The sequence below is a fragment of the Enhydra lutris genome, unplaced genomic scaffold, assembly GCF_002288905.1.
Source record: "Enhydra lutris kenyoni isolate GAN:26980312 unplaced genomic scaffold, ASM228890v2 scaffoldscaffold28, whole genome shotgun sequence".
Classification (NCBI taxonomy): domain Eukaryota; kingdom Metazoa; phylum Chordata; class Mammalia; order Carnivora; family Mustelidae; genus Enhydra; species Enhydra lutris.
Genome location: NW_019154112.1, coordinates 17746226 through 17752225, shown reverse-complemented (window position 1 = coordinate 17752225; position 6000 = coordinate 17746226).

The following is a 6000-nucleotide window of genomic DNA, read 5'->3' as shown; positions in this document are numbered from 1 at the left end:
TGCATCTGATGATATTCAGTAAAGTGTTATCAGTGAATGGGAGCAAACAAATAAAACATTTTACTTTGAACCATAATTAGAAATTCCCAGAGAAGAGTATCTCCCAGAAGAGGCAACATGTTTTGATTTACACAAATTTGCTACATTGACTAGAAGTGATTTCATGTCTAGAGGCTAGATCATGCAAAACCTCATAAGCCATTTTAGGAAGCCTGGCTTCATTTTGAGGACAAGAGCAAGACATTAAAATTTTCAGTGAAGGAGGGTGATACGATATGATCAAGTTTTTAATTTGAAAAATAGCATTAAGCATATTAAGTATGGGTAGAGTCCAAGCATGCATATATTGAACACTTCGGCAGGCATGGTGGTAATGCAGGTTAAAAAGACAGGTTTTTGTAATTGTGGGTTATTGTAATTGTGGTTGAATGTAGAAAAGGAAGAGGGACAATCAGTATTTATAGATATAGAGGTGCCTGGGTGGCTCAGTTGGTTGAGCGTCTGACTCTTGATTTCAGCTCAGGTCATGATCTCAGGGTCATGGATCAAGCCCTGAATTGGGTTCTGCAGTGAATGTGGAGCCTGCTTGAGATTTTCTCTCTCCCTCTCATTCTCCCCTTCCCCAGCTCTCGCTCTCTCGCTCTCTCTCAGTAAAAAAGGAAAGAAAGAAAGAAAGAGAGAGAGAGAGAGAGAAAAGAAAAGAAAAGAAAAAAAGAAAAAGAAAGAAAGGAAGGAAGGGACTAGTTCTTCCTAAAGATTTGAATATGATGAGACAAAGAGAGAAAAAGAGATATCTAAAATTTCTCTAAGGATTCTGAAATGTGGTGATGTTCAGAGGTGTGCAAACTGAAAGGTCAGCTTTGAAAGAGAAGGTCCTGAGTTCTGCCTTTTATTTGATGGCTTTTTAAGATGGCTTTAGGCTACCCAACAGCAAGTATTCAGTGAAAAGTTGGCTATATATCCCCAAAAGTTGTCTGGACCTGAGCATGACTTACAATGTGATAATAATAGAATCTGCAGATATGGATGATTTTACCTAAGGGAATACGGACTTACTAAGACGAAGCTTTTAGGACTTGAAATATCTTCCAAATAGAAAGGATGAGCAGTCCAAGAAGACCAAGAATCAACACAGATTGCTATCGAGAGCTCCTGGATAAGGTAGATTTTGAACATATATTGGAGTTAGTGACTTAAGATATTTTTTCCGTGAAGTGATGGATCCAGAAACCAGATTAAATTAGGTTGATTTGAAGAGCAGAAAGAGATGTAAGAATCTGGTAGCGTTAGCTGCCTTAGGAGAGAAAACTCCTATGTCTGGGAAATGAAGAAGGTGAAAGTATTATTTTTCACTGTATACCTTTTGCACCTTTTGAAATCTGCAGTCAAATGCTCTACCACTGAGCTATACCCCCACCTTTTGAAATCTGTATCCTGTATGTTCTGCTTATTCAAGAACCGGAAAGTACAGGGAGTTGTAATAAATGGTAAAATGCAAAAATATAAACCTAAATAAATGTTTGCTTTTGGTACATTGCAAATCTCATCAGACAATAAATAATACAAATAGATGGGTCTTGCGCACAAGCACTCTGCTAAAGATCACTCTTTCTTCATTATGTATAGCCCCGTAAAAAACCTCATGTGTAAGACTGTTAACAGCTCTCAGTGACCTTCTTTTGTTCTTGGACACTGTGGACAGAGATCAGTGATGACCTAACCTCCATGAGCTCGCTGTAGACCTGTGGTTACCAATGATCCTACTGAAATGACAATAAAATTTCAACCAGTCAATGTCATAAGGAAGAGACCTCCATGAATCAGATGATTTCTTATAGCACATAATTGTTATGATGCTTTAGAGTGACAGTAATATCTGTCCTCATACCACTTGCTATTTAGTTATTGTGATCTGTGTAAGATATGGTCTGTTCCCACAGAGCAATAATGTACAATGAGGGCACCCCTCCTGCCCCATCTCCACCCATCCCTGCCTAAGCCAACCCCTTAAACCCACATACCTTCCAGCTCTGTTCTCCTTAACCTATGGTGATACCTATACCTTGTGAGACAAGGCCACATCCCCAGCCAGCCTCTGCTTTGGAGGCTCCTGTCTTACAGAATCCCCTTGGTAGTGCCTGATGCCCCCACTCCCCAGCACTCAGTCCAGCAACTAACTCCTAGTGTGTCGGTCTCTTTTTCCAGGGGTCCTGGGAAACAAGGAAAGTCTAATTTGCAGTCCCAGGAGGCAGTGGGTTCAGGCCATCTCTGAGACCTATAACTTCTCAATCTATTTATCTCTGTTTTGTCTCTCCCACTTCATCTCCTGCAGCCTGAAAAGGAAATATCTTCTTTGCACGCCAGGAAACTTCCCTTAAGTCACTTTCTGTGTTCTTTTTATCCTGGCTTAGAGGACCACAAATCTTTATTCTTTTGAAATTCTGGCTTCTGCAAAAGAAATCCACATTTTTAAGACTTTTTCTTCTTCTCTGGAAATTAAAAATTATTTTTGAAGATCATAGTTGCCTATAACTTCTTTATTCATTTTATCTGGCTGTATCTCCCTCTCCCAAAACAAAGAATGCCTTAATTTCAATGAACAGAGTGCTGAAGAACAACAAAAATTAGTGAGATTTTTTTAGTGTGGTATTTCAAAAGCACTGTCTCACAATTACACTTAAAAAAGGATGGGAATTGACCCACATTTTTAAATCTGTTTCTTAATTGTTTCATACCATGTTGATGGTCTAATGCAAGTTCTTTGCCTATTATGCGATTATATGTATTTACAAGTTTTATAGAAATTAAATGGGGATATTATCATGGATTAGGAATATTCATGGTAGATAGATGCTTCTGCTATCTAATTTTCATTAGAAACTAGTAATATGTGTGTGTGTATATATATATAAAATTATTGACCAAATAATTTAATTATTATGAGCAAAGCCATTTGAATAAACATGTCTAAATTTGATTTTTTTAATTAGCAAATAAAACTAAAAAAATGCACTCCCCCATATTATTCAGGTCACTTCAATTAATCATCCATATATACATTTTTCACTTGTTTACCTTAGAGTATACATAAATAACTTATATAACTCCAAGCTCAAATTCTCTAATGTTGTGTATATGTGTGTGTGTGTGTGTGTGTGTGTGTGTGTGTGTGTGTGTGCATTTATCTTGGCTTTTCTTATAACTAAAATAACTGTCTTTTCAAATACTGCATGATATCACATATATGGATATATCAAACTTGTAGGAGCATAGAGTAGAATGGTGACCAGGAGCCAAGGGGTGGAGGAATTGGGGGGATGTATAAAGGAACAAACTTGCAACTAGTAGGGAAATAAGTTCTGGACATCTAAAGCACAGCATACATATTATAGTAAACAATACCTTATTATAAACTCCAAAGTTGCTAAGAGACTAGCTCTTACTTGTTTTCACCACAAAAAAGAAATGATAATTATGTAGTGTGATGGCAGCATTAGCTAACACTAAAGTAGTAATCATATTGCAATATATGTGTATCACATCAATATATTGTGTACCCTAAATTTATACAATATTACATGTAAATTGTATTTAAATAAAATAAAATAAAACTGTCTCTTTATCTGCTTTGAAAATCCATTAAGCCAAAAATCCAATAGAAATATGATCTCAGTTAGGTTTTTTTTGCTTAACTTCCATGAAGACTTGAAATGGCATTATTTGTAGACTCTCTCCCCTTTCTTTACTTGGTTCTTCAATTTTTACCCTATCAGCTATTAAAACACACAGCTGTGCACTTACTTTATAAAGAATACAAGTATCCTAGCACTTGTCAAGGAGTATAACTTCAAAAGCACTGTCACTAAATAGAAAGCTTTCAAAAGCTCAGTAGAGAGAAACGGAGTTAATGGATATTCAGTTCGTTATTCCAGCAATATAGCAGGAAGGATATGCAATTCATTCCTTCTTTAGATAATTTAAAATCTATCCCTGAAATAAGATAGATCATCAGAGAGCCACATGCCTTAGTCCCATTACTTTCTTTTTTTTTTTTCTTTTTTTCTTTTTTACTTCTGTGTGTTTTTGTGCTTTGGTATTATGCTACCAACTAATATAAAGAAAGTACCCTATGAAATATGTCACTAGGTTTATAGCAATAATTTGAATTTCAGTATCAACATAAACATGTTTCTGTTTAGAAGTATTTTATCTAATAAACTCTAAATTTTAAGACTTGCAATGTCTCTTTCTGCATCTGTCTCTTTCACACACACACATACACACACAGCTGCCAATATTTGTTTAATGTCACATTTGTGCCCTCTGCTTGATAAGCATACCATAAACTAATAAAAATAACTTACACTGTTTACATTTTTTAAAAGATTTTTATTTATTTATTTGACAGACAGAGATCACAAGTAGCCAGAGAGGCAGGCAGAGAGAGAGGGGAAGCAGGCTCCCCACCAAGCAGAGAGCCCAATGTGGGGCTCAATCCCAAGACCTTGGGATCATGATCTGAGCCAAAGGTAGAGGCTTTAACCCACTGAGCCACCCAGGTGCCCCACCTGTTTACATTTTTTAACGCCCTATTTTCCCTCTACCTTTCATTTCCTATTTTTGTCTTTGATTTGTCCTTATAAATTACCTTATATCTTGGGGGGGTGGGTGAGGGGTGGCAGGAAATAAGAAAAGGTGTAAGTATATTCTGTTTTAATTTTTTTAATCCGTATTATCAAGACTATAATTTAGCATTTCTTCTTTTCTCCTTATTCAACTGCATGTACTTGTTTTCAGGCACTAGAATTGAAATATAGGATAAAAAATCTTCAGAGAAACTTCAGATTACATGATATTTACAATAAAACTCATTTTTTCCTCAATAAATTATATGGGAGTCTTATATACAGTCATTTGTGTTTCTAAGGATGTTGGGAAATTTTGATTTATTCTACAGAAAATGATAGCAGCCTGCGTGCACTAAATTACAATTACGTAATGCCAGTGTTGTATACCAGATTTTATTCTAGTATTTTCATTCTGTTTACTTCATTATATATGTTGGAGGTGTTGTAAATGTTCAGAATCATTTTGATTTTCTATTTGTCATTGCTATGATTTTAGGTGGAACTAGTCCAGAGTAATTTTGCAGCTGTAAAAAGCTGGCTTATGGAATCCTTGTTAATTATTTGTCTATTAAAGGACCTCTTAAAAGTTATTGTAATGAATAATAAATTATTTATATGCTTGTTTCCTTCATTAGACTAAGATTCTGGAAGGAATATTGTCTTACTCATCTTGACATCTTCAATGTTAGTATAGGGATATAGAACTGAGAAGGTATTTCATGAATTTTATTCAATAAATTTTTAATGAATAAAATAAATCATAGTTTTTACTAGTATCCAACCAAGAACTTATAAAATGAAATGATGTATGGTACTCTTTTATTCACTGCTTTAAATTTCCAACTTTTTTTAATCTTGTGAGTGTTCTGCACTCCAATAAAGTTTCCCTACAACTATTATCTAAACTTTTAAATAGAAAACAGAATAATTCCCCTCCAAATTACCACCATTAGAGATTAATACAAAATCCAAAATATTTTTGAAATTCTAGTATTTGAAATACCTTGGTAACTAAAATATGTTAATATATATTTATATTTGTGTGTGTATATTTGTGTCCACTAATTATAAAGTCTAAGTATACAAGGATTATAGAATTAAATCAGAAAAAACATCCTGTCTAAATATTCAAAATTCAGTGAGACAGACAAGTATAGATGTAGTTCTAATATAACACGATTATCAGTAAATATTTGTCATTTCATTGTCTTGAATGGTTCCTTATTCAAAGCCGTTATCAAGTTCAAACTATTTTGTTGAATTTATTTTTCCTGTGCACAAACCATATGCCTTCTCAGATGTTTTCCCTTAATTCCTTCTTTCCAAAGAAGCCTCCCTCTGACAAACTCACCTAACTGGCTGGTGCCCAAGT